Source organism: Nicotiana sylvestris, chromosome 3 (assembly GCF_000393655.2).
Source record: "Nicotiana sylvestris chromosome 3, ASM39365v2, whole genome shotgun sequence".
NCBI classification, from domain to species: Eukaryota; Viridiplantae; Streptophyta; class Magnoliopsida; order Solanales; family Solanaceae; genus Nicotiana; species Nicotiana sylvestris.
The window spans coordinates 31,211,558-31,227,549 of record NC_091059.1 but is presented as its reverse complement, the minus strand read 5'-3'; the positions used below and the strand labels follow the sequence as shown (position 1 = coordinate 31,227,549).

General features: G+C 36.1%; 1 long non-coding RNA gene across 4 annotated transcripts; it reads right to left on the bottom strand.

The window, feature by feature from the left end:
• Positions 1–1,828: 1,828 nt before the first annotated feature.
• On the bottom strand, positions 1,829–7,126 carry LOC104239334 (uncharacterized). Of its 4 annotated transcripts, none has more exons than XR_714103.2 (6): positions 6,910–7,126; positions 5,437–5,591; positions 4,396–4,605; positions 4,143–4,235; positions 3,523–4,064; positions 1,829–2,068 (listed from the first exon to the last, which is right to left on the bottom strand). It is a non-coding gene; the product is annotated as an uncharacterized lncRNA (long non-coding RNA). The 4 variants fall into 4 exon arrangements; XR_714104.1 differs by lacking the exon at positions 5,437–5,591 and having other exon boundaries at positions 3,523–3,883; positions 4,013–4,064; positions 6,910–7,121; XR_714102.2 differs by lacking the exon at positions 5,437–5,591 and having other exon boundaries at positions 3,523–3,878; positions 4,013–4,064; positions 6,910–7,121.
• Between the last annotated feature and the right edge of the window lie 8,866 nt (positions 7,127–15,992).

Below are 15,992 nucleotides of genomic sequence, written 5' to 3'. Positions count from 1 at the left end.
AGCATAAGAAAAGACGTGTTAAAATGCTAGCCTGAAAAACTGTAGCCTCAGGTGTATTGTCAAAGAAATTAAATGCACAATTGAAGGCTACACAAGCCCAAGATTCTGAGAAGTCAGACGATTCGTCAAATCTGCGAGTGAGGGGGAAGGACCTGGGTCTTCTGACCCTAAGAAGACTCAAAACTTTCCTTCAAAGGTAAGTTCTGCTTTGGCTGAAAATTTAGAAAATAGGTTTGTTTTGGTTGGGCCTATTAGGGATGTGAAAATGCCTAAATTAGGAAGGAATGGAGGTAAAAAGAAAATTGAAAAAGAAAAAGAGAGAGAGGGTGTATGTGGTGATGTGAGGGGAAAAGTGAAACGAGTGGTTGGTTCTTCTCCCACTTCTTAATTGTCGTTACTAGCTATCTGTGGGGTTGCACAGGCAACTGTGGAAGAAAGTGGCAAGAAGTCAAGGGGAAGTGGTTCAGGGGAGGCTGCTGAATGGTTGGTTAATCTAAGTTCACAGGCAGATGAACCTGGTTCATCTATTTCTGAATTGCTGTTACTAGCTATTTATGGGGTTATACATGCAACTATGGAAGAAAGTGTCAAGAAGTCAGGGGGAAGTGGTTTAGGGGAGGCTGCTGAAGGGTTGGTTAATCTAAGTTCACAGGCAGATGAATCTTTTTCATCTATTGAGGAGGCCCTAGCAGACCTTCTGAAGAAAGTAGGTGTCAGTTATGATTTAAAGAAAAGGAGAAATCCAACACCAAAAGCCCCAAGTGCTGCTAAACCTTCCAAGAAACGAAAGTCTTCCTCCCCAATAACTACTGAAACTCCCTTGCCAAGGGAAGAGCCACAAGAAGCAAGGTGAAAAAGAGTGAGAGTGACCTACAAAAGGCTTTGGCTGAAAGTAAGAAGAAGAGAATGGATAAAGGAAGAGGTAGGGTAGCAGAGTCCTCTGAAGCTATTGATGTTGAGAAGATGGAACAGGTCCATCAAGAGGACCATACAACAATGGAGGTTCAAACTCCCAAGCCCAAAAAGACTAAGACCTCTTCCAAGAAGTCTTCATATGTGTCTAAGGCTGTTGAACCTTCATTGGTCAAAAGGACAAGGTCTGCAATGAAAAGCAAACAAGCTAGAGTTTCTGAAGACGAGGAATGGAGTGGTGAAGAAGAAAGTGAGTCTGATGGTGAACAAGACAAGCTGTCCAAGTTTGATGGTGAACCAGGAATGGTTCGTTTGGTTGATGCCCTAGCTATCAGGGCTGGAAGGACATGGTCCTTCAGATGGATGGAAGGCTAGCCAGGAATGAGGTCATTGAATTCATGGCAAATGCTGAGGTCAAAGATGGCAGAGTCACTAGCCAAGTAAAAGGAGTGCAAGTGACATTTGATGCAGAAAAGCTGGGAGAGATTCTTGACATCCCTACTGAGGGAAATGATGACTACCCAAGGCAAAGATGGCCAAGTTTGGATTCCCTTCCTCCTGCCCTGGAAATCACTAGGAGATTCTGTGATGTTGAAGAAGTGAATGAGGCCAAGTTTGTGCACAAGAGTGAAATGAAGCCACAGCACAAAGTCCTCTTTGAGTTTGTCAACAACTGCCTACTGCCCGTCGTTAAATAGTTTTAGCGACCAGCCTTCTCCTCCCTAATAGATGATAAATATATTATGGAAAATATACATTTTCCGGTCGTTAACCAGTTTTAGCGACCAACCTTTAACTGGTCGTAGATTATCTTTTAGAGACGAGCAGCACTGGTCCCTATTTAAAATAATTGTATTAACTATAACGACCATATTTCTGGTTTCTTATTAACCACAAGTAATCTTAAAGCTCGATGTCACAAAACATTAATTTTTATCAATAAATATCAAATTGCTATATAAAAAGTTATTAATTACAATGTTGATATCCCATGATTTTAGTTTCAATATTTTCTCAACACCTTAGCAAAAAATGATAGCTAACATCCTGAGCTAGACTATGATATCATGTTTTACATAACATTCCTAGAAAAATAATAATGAGCTTGTGTTTCTTTTAAACATGTATCTTGACTTGTAGCTTCAATCTTCAAAACCTGTAAGTACAAAATTTTGAAAAAAAGATAAATAACTATTGATAAAATAATATATGTAAATTTATACTAGAAATGGTTAAATCGTTTACCCCAAAAACAGTCTAAATTCATCAGGTATTATCCAACAACATGAACAAGGCTACAAGAATATAAGAAAATTAATTATAAAAGTATTGGAACGGTAAATTAAACTTCGATTCCATATTAAAAGAAGAGGAGAAGGTTTATTTTGTTATTTTATATAAGTCCAGCTACTTTCACCAGAACATATCATGTGTCGCGTCAAGTGCAACTAACTGAATATATTCTCCTTCTTCCTTTTTATTTTGCTATGTATGTTTTTTTTGCCTTTTCCAAAGTTAAAGTCTACATTCTTCATCAAAATTTGCTGGAATTGACAATTTAGGCTCTTCGAGTAACAAGTCACACATGAATCTTGAAACAAGAAACAACTAATTATTTGTACATGAACCTACACAAGGACTTAAAATCAATGGCAGAAGCAAAAAAGGCAGACAAAGTAATTGCACTTCAAAAATATTTTATTGATAATATTACTGCTATAGACACTTGTAGGGAAGAATTCCGTGGCATGATGTGTCTTAGTTTTTCTCTAGATATCTTATGGTGGCAAACAATCAAAGTAACTCCAACTTTGCCTCTTAAGATAGTGGAACCAGAATAATTCTCCTCTCAGTCAACCTCGAGTTACTTCGAGTCAACCAGAACTTCGAGTTACTAGAAGGATATGAAAGGAATAGCAAAATCCAGTCAACTTCTTTTAGTTTTCATAACTATTACTCCTTTGTAAAAGAAGTTGCAATTCATGAACACTTGATCAACTTACAAAAACTATAAGAACAAGACCTCTGGCATTTGCCAGAAAGTTTTGTGCCAGTTACTTTGCTGCAAGGAATTGCAAATTTGCTTTGAACTTTACGAGATTATTCATCTTTTCCCCTCTTGTCTTACTTTATCTTTATGTAAGAAGGTGAAGAGCTTCCCCACTCCAAATTCTTTTAGAATAGTATTTTCAACATAGTTGGTCTAGTTAATACTACTACAAATGAGAATTAGTCTTAGAGTCACAAAACATGGCAAAGTTAATTCAGAATAGTATTAATTCTGCATCAACTTACATATGAGTTAATATTCTTCCTAATTTCCTAAGAGCATCTGCTACAAAAAAGGAACCACTATTTGGGGAGTTTGAAGGGAATTTTCCTCCACCAAACATGACAGATAAACAGGAGTATAAAACTCGTAGTTTACTCACTAGCATCATTACTCAGTGGACGAGCCTTTCTATTTGTACCAGTTGAGTTGAGTGCGTCTGCCCATAGTTTTTAATTTGAAGGAATATAAATTCATGTATGCAACAGAGATAGCAATAAGATAGAAATGACTATAAAAATCAACAAAAAAAATTAAAAACAAGGTCTATGGTTACTAACTTGATCAGTAGACAAAAAAAGTGATCATTCAGTTGAAACGAGCGATGTCGTAGGCGAGACATGTGATTGTTGAGCAGCAAAGAATTCCTTTATTTTCTTCATTTCTTTCATCTCATCTTCTATGGTAGACAAGTGATCATGTATGGATTTGTTTTCCTCACTCAAAGATTTATTTTCCTCTCTAGTTGAACGCAGCGCGGACAGTAATTCAACCTTTGAAAAAGTGCCACCTTTCATGTCATTCGCCGTTACTCCACCCCCAAAGCCAATACATGGCTACAAGTTTGAGGTCCACAATATTTTTCTACTATCTCTATGCTAGGTAGAGACGGATCCGATTGAACTATTTCTTCAATCTGACCTTACAAAACATACGAAGAAATATTTTATACCAGAATCCATATCATTTTAATTAATTTACTTATTTAATTTTCCGAATATACATATTATTCAGTTGCTTTAGGTTCAACAAGCTTGTTATTTTTCTTACCAATCTCAAAGATAATTATTGCCAAATCTGGTGGATTGCAGTCTTTTCCGTCCTTCACATCAAAGGCAAACATGTCAAAAGACACCTCGTAAATATTTTCTTTAAAAAAATAGAGATTTTATGATAATACCTTTTGATAAATTATCTCGCGAATAGGTTTGCTACCAATATGATGAAGCATTTTCAACTTAGATCGGTTTGCTGCATTCCTGATGCTTCTCGCCTTTGTGAAACAATAAGCTTATATATAATTATTATAATAAACTTAAATAGTATACTTAGGTTTGATTCTAGGTATAGCAGAAAAAAGATATATGGTGCTAGGGAGGGAAATCAAACTACAGATGCTTTGGCAAAATAGAATATTAAATCAATGGGCATACCTGAAAACTTTCTGAAGAAAAATGTTCCTTTACTAACCACTCTCATTCTTTCTTGTCTACTCCCTTTAGAATATTCTTAAGAGCCTGATAGATTAGCTTATCCTTCACATATTTAGCATGCAAGTGTCCTCTCCATTTGTTCCATAACTCTTTCATCCATCCCAATATAATATCATGATGATCAATCATATCAACACTCTCAAATTTATCCTACAATAATCAAAATATCCATTGAGTTAATGCATTACAAGATAAATAATGCACTGTTCAAATATGATCATGATGATCATAGAAATTTTCTGGTGTGGAAAAATAATGCACTGTTCAAACTAATATGCAAGCACTAAATTTGATAAGCTGCTCCATATTGTTAGTTATTATTGCATGAAAGTACAGCTAGAGAGCAGACGATGCAAAACTCCATTTGATAAAATCTTCAAAATACATATTATTTGGGATCTTTCATAACATAAATGACAAATCTTCCGGAACATGATGAATATAACATAAATAACAAAACAATATCTTTAGGACTACACATTCAGATGGACTTGAATAATAGTGATAGTACAAAAAATGATACAAACCCAAACCTTCATACATATTGTAAACAAGTATTTCATTGAAAAAGAGAAAGACCAAGCATAGAGATGTTGTAGTATCTGTTTATTGGTTGCATATTCCTTTTCCAAAGGTTCTGAGTCAAACAAGCTTCAAAAAAAAGTGCAGCCCAGATGAAACAATCTACTTTTGTAGGCAACTCTATTTTTAATACTAATTTCCTTGGCAGTTCAATTTCAGATTCAGTCTTTTATCTTTTTCAGCTTGTGTAAGACAGACGTCTGCTCTACTACTAACAGTTCATATAGTGCTTTGCTTATTTTTGCATCAACCTTGCCAAATACCTCTTTCTACTGCTAGCAGTAATGTTCTTTCTAAGACTCCCTAGCTTTCGCATAAGTAAGAAGTATGGACATCCCTCACTAAGTAACTTTGCAAAACCACATCTTTTTGAATTTGAAATTAGAAGGATTGACTTACCAGTTTGGAGGTGCTATCTTTTCTAGAAAAAAACATTTTTGTTTTCATATGTTGATTTTACTTCAACTACTAAGACACAAGGTTAACACCATTGAGTAGGCTTCATCGAGTCGATTATCAACAAGTTGCATCCATTGCTTACTAGGTGCCATAACCTTGGAGAGTAGATAAAAATTAGATTAAAAAAAGATAAAGAATAAGAAAAATACTAAGATACGCAATACTTATTACGATCAAATGCACAAAACTGTGTGTTGAACTCTAAGGTTGCACTAGGAGATTAGGCTCCCTTTTTTTCCAGCTAATGCATTGCAATGTACAATCAGTTGGCACTAAGATAAATAAAAGATTATAAATTAACTTGTAATTAAGATGCTAATTCCTAAAACATGTATACATGGTTGCTTCTGGCCCGCCCCGAGATCGAAGTAAGTACTTACATCCAAAAAAAGTGCAAACAATATAGTTTACGACAAAAGATCATCCAAAATATCGCTTGCAACTAAAAAGTCTGCTTGTTAGTGAATTACCCTGAGTTCTTAACATGTATCATAATCATGTTCCCTGCTATTTCTTTCTTCTTATAGACAAACACTCATATTTCCCTAGATAAGTTATTTGGAAGAAATATATTTGTGAATACACTGTTAAAATGTCTTACGATATAAATGCATTTACTTTAAATCTTTTCAGAGGTAAAATAAAATTTTCAATAGGAGTAACAATAATTTTTTTAAAAAGCAAATCTGGATATTTTTCATTTTAAGAAATTGTTCAAAGACAAAACAAACTCACATTAACTACTCCTATTAGACAATAATAACAATATTTCCTGTTGATCTCTTCAATAACAGAGACAAAACCTCAATTTTAAAGTAAAAATCAAGAGATTAGAACCTAAGCTTAGTAAAAAACCAAGGATATTTCCCGGTCTTAAACCTTTCCTCAAGCCGAGCTATAGCTTTCTTAGCAACAGTAACCTTCTTATCACGAAACTGAAGAACATCTACACTAACAACATCCTTCAGATCTACATCAAGTGTATAACGAGTCGGCATAATATGATTGCAATTAACGAGCTTAATAAAAGCCTTAACTCGTGATTTCTTTCTTTTTTTGGCTGAATCTTATCGAATTACTTTTTTGGATATTTGCTTATACTTGTAAGTAAACAATGGCCGTATGGTCTGTCTGTTGTTCCTTCATCGAATACACTAAAATTATATCTCAACACTCATAACATAAAACTAAATCTGTCATTCATGAAATAATTTGCTTTTTCGATATTCACTTTGTATGAAACATAATATTCAGACACATGCTAAAAACTTGAATACACTTCAGAGAAATCAAATTTAATGTTAGAGAAGAAGAACAACAACAAGAGGAAGAAGAAGAAGTTGAATAAAACGAAGCAATAAAGCGAATTCCAACTTATAGAAGAAACAGAGCAACTCAGAAGAGGAGGCATACCTGGGATTCGCAAACGAGCGAGGTTGAAAACTAGGTAGACCTGCGATTCACAAACCAACAAATTCACAACCTTTACTTTGAGAAAACACAGATCTTGAGTTGTGAATAGAGATCTAGGCAGACGACATATGTGTGGATGTTTAGAAACTAGGGCAGAGCTGGGAGTTTTGTTTTGGGAAAACAGAGAGTTTCTTTTAATTTTTTGAAATTTTTAGTTTTAGTATATTAGTTTTGGTGCCTATTTTTTAGAAAATTAGAAAATAATAATTTTTTAATATTTTAATATTATATTTAGCGGCAGTTCTCCCACCAATCGCCCCTGTTGGCACTATTAATATCATTTGGGACCAGTTATTAATTTCTTTTGGGACAAGATTTAGTACCTTCGCTATTGAATATAAAATTAAGGACCACAATATAATGTCATCCCAATACATATACTTTTAGAGATGGGATTATTAACTCGTCCCAAAATGTTGGTCGCAGATAAGGCTTTTTCTTGTAGTGGATGTACCGCGACTTGAAACAACATTATTGGTGGCGCAGAATGAAAGAAAGATATTGTCAGTCATGTCTTTAGGTATTTGAATTGCTAACAAGTAAAGTACGAGCATCAGACATTGGAGATAATAGAGTTGAAGTGGGAGTGCATCACTATGGATTTTGTGGTAGACTTACCACAGACCTTTAGGAAATATGACGTTGTTTGGTTTATTGTGGACAGATTGACTAAGTTCGCACACTTCATTCCGGTGATGACTTCCTATTCTTCAGAGAGGTTGGCTCAGATTTACATCGGGGAGATTATGTACTTGCATGGTGTACCCATATTTATCATTTTTGACTGGGGTACACAGTCAATTTTTGGAGATCCATGCAGCGTGAGTTGGGCATATATGTCGAGCTGAGTACCATGTTTATCCTCAGACAGACATACAATCTGAGTGCACTATTTAGATCTTGAAGGACATGTTGCAGGCATACTCTATGGATTTCAGGGGTCAGTGGGACCAGTTTATACCTCTAGAGGAGTTCTCCTACAACAACAACAACTATCAGTCGAGCATCTAGATGGCTCTATAAGAGGCCTTATATATGAGGCGATGTCATACCCGATTCGCTTGTTTGAACCCGGCGAGGCTAGATTGTTCGGAACTAATTTTGTCCGTGATGCTTTCGAAAAGGTTATGGTGATTAAGGAGAAGCCTTGTACGGCTCAGTCTATGGAAAGAGTTATGCGGGCTGGAATGTTCGAGATGTGACCAACATGGCAAGTGACAAGGTTCTTCTCTAAGTTTCGCCTATGAAAGGCATGATGTATTTTGGGAAGAAGGGAAAGTTGAGTCGGAGGTTCATTGGGCCGTTTGAGATCTTGTATAGAGCTGGAGAGGTTGCTTATAGGCTTGCATTACCTCCTAGTCTAGCTGGGGTACATTTGGTATTTCACATCTTCATGTTTTGGAAGTACCATGGAGATAGGTGACATGTTTTAGACTTCATCACGGTACAACTTGATGAGAATTTGACCTTTGAGGAATGGTCGATGGCTATTATAGACCCGTAGGTTCAAATGTTGAGGTATAAGAGGTTCCCTTCTGTGAAGGTGCATAAGAGAGGTCATCTGATTAAGGAGGCTACGTGGGATTCTGAGTCAGACATGCGAAGTAGATACCTACACCTTTTCACCAGTCCATGTATATTTCTCTGTCCACTTGAGGATGAATGTTTCTTTTAGAGATAGAGAATGTGATGACTTGATAGGTCGATTTGAGTAATATTCTTTACTTCTATGTTCTGAGACCTCTCATAGACTTATTTGATGTAATATGACTTGCGTGCATGGTCCGTATTGTTTTTCGAAAAGTTTTTATGTGATATTTTAAAGAAAAAGTGATTTTTTACTTAAAATGAGGCTAGAGTTGACCATGGTCAACATTTTGGTAAATACATTGGATCAGTGTTTTGACTGTTTCTGTATGTTCATATAATGTTTTGGACTTGTATGCATATTTGTTTGGGGTCCTGGGTGACCCAAGTGCATTTTGGCGCATTGTGTAAAAATTGGAAAATATTTGAGTTGTAAGTTGAAAATAATGCATTTTGATGATTGATTCTTGATATTTGATGTTATTTTGATAATTTGAGTTAGTGAGCGAGTTTGTATGATGTTATTTCACTTCTATGGATGCTCGGATTGGATCCCGAGGGTCTTGGTGTAGTTTCAGATATGTTTTGGGATGTTTTGGAGTGGCTGAATAACAGTTGTTTCTGGTATGGATGTGTAGATCTTGCATGTGCAAGGTCCTGCCCGCAAATTTGAGCATTGCTTTAGCGGTCAATGTATCGCATTTGAGAAATGGGCTTGGGATGGGTGTGTTCGCATTTGCGAGGCAGGTTCTCTTCTGCAGAGATTGGGCATTCACATTTGTGAGCATCTTTGTCGCATTTGCGACCCCTCAACGTTTAGTACAACTTCACAGTTGTGAAGCTAGAATCGCATTTGCGCACATGGGGTGTGTCAAAATGTGAGGCTTTTGCAGGCTTTTGTTCGCATTTGAGGGACTGTGGCATAGTTTGTACTTGCGGATTGTGGCATAATTTGCATGGGGGTTGTCGGAAATATGAGGGACAGTGGCACAATTTGCATTTGCGAACTGTAGTTTGCATTTGCAGGCCTCAAAATTCCGAACTAGCCCGTTGTCGCGCCCCAGGGGTTCTACGTGTGAAATTTCTTTTAAATGGGTGTTAAAAGAGAAGAGTCGCCACCCAACGATTTTTAAGGTGCGTTAGGGCACCGATTTGCAAATAACTTTGTTTTAACTAGCCTGTGTCAGGAAAGATCGGGTAAAGACTCAAATTACCTCAAAGAGAAGGTGTTAGTCACTCTTCGATGTCGATAACTATGGGTCCCGACCAAAATTAATGCTATGTAGGATTATTAGATTATAATTGTCCTATGTGACCAAGTAAATTAAAGGAAAGTAGGGAATTCAAATATTTGACTACAATACAAAACAAGTGTGAAGAAGATTGCACGTATGAAGGAATTAAAGAATACATTAATAAATTATGAGTACAAGTCATTGGAGATTACAAAGTACAATCTAAGTTATTCTAAGTCTGAAGAAACAAAGATGCGAGCGATGGCCATATTGGGGCGAGGGATCCTATGTTTATTAGCCTAAAGGATCATCCTGTGCAACATAAATAATTTTCACAACTCCCTTAAGCTAGGGGTTACTCATATTATTCACCAGACACAGACTATCATCTCCTGCTACCTGATTACTATGTTGAAGTTGCTTACCTAAAATGCTCTAGTTCAATTCTAGGTTGTATTTATGTGTGCACTACTCGTCCCGTGCTTATGGTTCAGGAGGCTTTGGACCTATTATTTGGGTGGTTATAGTCTTTACTTAGGGTGCTAAAAATGATAAAACTAGGCACACATCCAAAATAAGTAGGACTACACATAATAGTAATGAATGGCTCAAGTTAGCTTTCACAGATAAGCAACAAAAGCATGCGAACAGATTTCAGATTCTGCAATAGGCAGTTTTAAAATCGAGATGTATTGGAGTCATTTATAACCTATAGGCACGTCTTCTATATGACCACAAAGGTTTAAAAACATCTCATGGGTAGTGCTGCTCTTCAGATTATCGAAATTACAGATTGAAACTGTTATAAAAAAAGTTTATAAACATGATTTGTAAGTGATTCGCACCTGGGGCAGTGAAGCTATTGGAAAACTCAAAATTACTCATTTTTTTATCATATTGGCATGCTTTCTAAACGAGTAACAGTATCCTATAGGAGGTTCTCTAATAATTGGTATTTGAACACAGATTTGTTGTGCTTATTCCTATAGGCATGTTTTCCAGGCGGCAGTGTGATAAGAAGAACAAACAGCAAATTAGTTAATCAATTAAGGCCCTATAGACATGGTATCTAGATGAGTATTGGCGGAAGCATATCTTAATTACTTAACCTGATCCTATAGGCATGTTAACTAATAATCATACTACAATTGCACCAGTTGAGCAAATAATGAAGGATGTTTGGTTCCTATAGGCATGCTATCTAATAGTGCATAGAAGTAAGCATGTTAACAAGTGAAATACATAGGTTCTTATAGATATGTTTCTGATAGTGTGCGGGAATAGGATATGTAAAGCAAGTGAAGTGCTTAAGTTCCTATAGGCAGGATTTCTATTAGTTTATAGAAATAAAGCACATCAAACAAATAACAGACAAGCAATTACACCCTATCGACAAGTTCTCTACGCATTCTTGCAATTATTAGAATACCCAAGCCCACATATTTACTAATTTCCCCATCACTCAGTTTTACAATTTATTACAAACCACATTGAATACTTATAGGCCCAATTACAACATATAGAATAACCCCGTAACATCTGGGCCTTCGCATAGGCTTAGAACATCATGCGGACAACATGCCCAAACTCCAGGTGCGGACAGTGTACTTCAGACCTCCAGTACAAAAAGCAGGCCCAACATACTAGGCATAAATGACTGCCTTACCTACCCATTTGAATACCAAACTAGCCTTAATAATACGAGTGACAAACTATATGCTAGATCAATTAAGCAACATTGAAATCTAAGCACTTAACCTTTAAGGCTGTAAGGAATAGAGGCTTCTCAACTAGAGGCATACAAACAGAATTACTCAAAACTCTCAACAAGGTTCACTGTTGGTTATTTGTAAGAAATAGAGGGTTCTCAATCGGATCACCTCTCCTATGCACCTTCACAGAAGGGAAACTCTTAGACCTCAACATTTGAACCTTCAGGTCATAATAGCCATTGACTCTTCCTCAAATGTCAAATTCTCATCAAGTTGTTATGTGATAAAGTCTAAAACATGTCACCTATCTCCATGGTACTTCCAAAGCATGGAAACGTGAAATACCGAATGTACCCCAGCTAGACTAGGAGGCAATGCAAGCCTATAAGTAACCTCTCCAGTTCTCTACAAGATGTCAAACGGCCCAATGAACCTCGAGTTCAACTTACCCTTCTTCACAAAATGCATCATGACTTTCATAGGCGACACTTAGAGAAGAACCTTCTCACCTGCCATGTTGGCCACATCTCAAACCTTCCAGTCTGCATAACTGTTTACCTGGACAGGGTGAAATACCACCACATTGTTGTGCTCTCGCATACGACTAAGCATCACTTGTTCAAAGGCGTCATTGTCCCAAGGCACCATCCTCATGGCCCGAGGACACCATTTTATGGCCTGCAAATCCCTTATCATACACTTCATGGCCCAGGACGTCATGGTCAAAGAACATCATCCTCATCGTCTGAAGACAGCTATCATGGTCCAAAGGGAATATGCATCATGTTTAAATTTCTGCAATAACAACATATATATGTGCGCAATATGTTTTATGCTTTGTACGTAACTCGGAAGGTAACCGTTCTACAAATAGGAGCAATTCTCTCTTTGGTATCCATTCACAACATTCACATCCTTTGATCACGTCAAATGTAACAAATAACCAACAATGACCATTTCCATCCCACAACCACCCAAACATTTATCTTGAATATACGTAGCATCCAAATTCACATTCATAGTTGCACCTGAAATTATTTGTTACTCGTGACACTATCCTATCCAAAAGATCCTTCCTCGGAAAGTATGACCATCCTTATAACAACTCCATCTGTTTCGTTCGTCGTTATATCCAGAACTACATATGTCGTGATTCCTATAATACTAGGGATATGTAAGCAACTCGGGAACCAGGGTTTGGCTCCCATTTTTTCAAAAACACTTCATCCTCGCTTTTCGGACAAAATTGGTCACCATTTTTTTTGCCCGACAACTTTTTTATCATTCCTGGATAAAAGGGCAAGCTATTGATACCCAATTTTTTACTCATACTTTATAATATATTTTATACACTTTTAAAATATCATTTTGTATTATTACTCAATTTACAAGAGTCATATATGTATTTTCTATAATTTTCTACACTTTTTAATATTTTAAAATTGATTTTCTTGCATTTAATTTTTTCAAATATTTATTAATCATCCCTTTAAATTAAATTTAGAGTTAATTAATCATCAAAATTTATCAATTTATACCCATGTGCATTTTATAATATTTTTTCTCATTTTCATATAATTATATTTGCATTTTCTCTATTGTAACTACACTAGTTACAATAATAGCATATATTTTTAAGTATTTTTATTAGTCATTTTCTATAAATAAAAAAAATTTGAATTTTGTGTATTTAATATGTAGCCTAATTTTTAGACTATTTTAGACAAAAGATCAGGCCCAAATACCTAGCCCATCTCATCTTACCTCTCAGTAGCCCAAACCAAGCGCCCCTTTGACTTAACCCGGTCGCGTTCCATCAATAACTCGCCCCTCTTCCCCTTCGATACTGGTCATTGACCTTAAATGATCAACAGCCTACAACAGCCCTACCTGTCTCCTTATATCCCCTCCCATTAAACCCTAGAGATAATTCCCGTCTCTGCGCCCTCAAACGCTCCCAATGCTTTTCCCCCCTGTGAAACCTTATCCTCCTTATCTCTAATCATTCTCCTATTCCAGCTAGACAATTGAATATCCTTGTGATGCACCTTCCTTATTTTTGGTATCGCATCATTATCTACGCAACAATGGTGTTACTTAATACTTGTCTAAACTTGGAGAGTACCATCTCTCAGAATCGGGCCCGTTCAACTTTGATCTCTAAGATCTGTACATTATCACATCCATATAAATGGAAAAAGGGTTGATTTCTCACACCATCATACTAATTTTCAAAACCCTAATTAGGGTTTGGAATTCGATTTCTCCCTTTATTGGCACTATTACTAATTGCATTTGATATTTTATTTCCTTATTTGTCTTAATTGATTGTTTTCCATAACTATTTTTCGTTTCCCCAAACAGGCCTTAACTATTTCTATTGCTCTCTCATTATCACTCATTCTACTATTCTAAACTTCGGACTTTGGCTGGCTGAAAGCCAAGGCCACCAAATTTTCTTTACCAACCTCTCTAGTGTGAGCACTGCTCGGAGTTCACCTAAAACTTTTGGGAACTCTGACGCAATAGGATTTTGGGGTTATGTTGCTTTTTTTTCTACTAACGATTGGGATAGTGCTGAGATCATTCTTCTTATTTTGCTCATATATTTGCAACTGGTAAATCTCTTGGCGTTAGAAATTTCCTTATATTTCGTTCATATTCATGTTTTGTGCCACTAAGACTTGTGTGAATTCATGTTCTATTACTCCATCTTGTTTGTAGCATTATTTGTTCTGAAGTATTCATGTGACTCTATACATTTAGCATCTGAATTTTCCTAGTTTCTAATTATAATATATGCCTATAATATGTGTTTAGCTTAAACGACTTCTGGTTCTCATAAACCTATTTATTCTGCTGTCTCTGCTGATACTTGATGATTAGCTTAAGTTTGTCTTTTTACTTTGTTTTGAATTATTATGATACCTCGGTTCTTGCAATCTTATTTCATCTCTGCTTGTATTCTGTGCTTTGTATGTTCATGGTTGTTTAATCTTTGTGAATCAATATGACTTTATTAGTGTGTTATTTTTGCAATCCTACTTGCTTTGAATTTATCCCGCATTCCTGAATTCCCTAGTCACAATCTGCCTAGAATCTAAACTTCAATACATGCTTATTATGTCTAGCTTGAACGATCTTGTGTATTTTTAGCCTGCTCCGCTGTCTTGATCACCTATTGTTACACTCCATTGTTTCTCCCCACTTTATGCTTATATGAACGTTATGTGCCAATTGTTGTCTTAATGTCTTAACATGTTGTTGAGAATTCTCTATGAAGTTTGTTCTATCCTGCATTCTCTAGGGTCGGCCTAAAACTTCTAATTGAACTCCAATATACTTAGCCTCTTCTACTGTGCATTGTCAACTGGCATAAGCCCTAGAGTCTGTATTTTCAATTAAATTTAAGTCAAATGTCTTCATACCATGAGTTCTTCAGATTATGGAATCTTTGTGTATACTCAGCATGTTATGTCGTTATGGATCATGCCTACTATCCTATTGTTATCGTTGTTCTCCTGGATATGACTCTATTAGACCGCCATGACTAAGACTCCTGGGTCAAAAATACCTTTAGATTAATTCTAGACCATGTTTTATTTGGAAACTCTATTTAACTTTGGTGCACTATCTCTTAACCTGTTTTTGGGAAGTAAAAGATGTGTATGATGTGTATGCTTGATGAGACTTTTGAGTAATCCTGTTTGTATGCCTCTAGTTGAGAAGCCTATATTCCTTTTAGCATTAAAGGTTAAGTGCTTAGATTTAAATGTTGCTTAATTGGTCGAGCATATAATTTGTCACTCATATTATTATAGCTAGTTTGGTATACAAATGGGTAGTTAAAGAAGTCGTTTTGGCCTGGTATGTTGGGCATTCTTTTTGAACTGGAGGTCTGAAGTACATTGTTCGCACCTGGAGTTTGAGCCTGTTGTCCGCATGAAGTTCTAAGCCTAGGCGAAGGCCCAAATGCATTACTGGGTTATTTTATTTTTTGTAATTGGGCCTGTAAGTATTCAATGTGGTTTGTAATAAATTGTAAAACTGAACGATGGGGATATTAGTGAAAATGGGGGCTGGGTTATTCTAATACTCGCATGAATGCGTAGAGAACTTATCCTTATGGTTTAATTGCTTGTTTGCTATTTGTTTGATGTGCTTTATTTCTATAAACTAATATAAATCCTGTCTATATGAACTTAAACACTTCACTCGCTTTACATGCCCTAATCCCGCACACTATCAGAAACATATCTATAAGAACCTATGTGTTTCACTTGTTAACATGCTTACTTCTATGCACTATTAGATAGCATGCCTATAGGAACCAAACATCTTTCATTATTTGCTTAACTTGAGCAATTGTAGTATTTTTTATAACACTTTTAATCTGTAGTTTCGATAATCTAAATAGAAGCACTATCCATGAAATGTTTAAACCTTGTGGTCACATAGAATACTTGCTTATAGTTTATAAATGACTCTA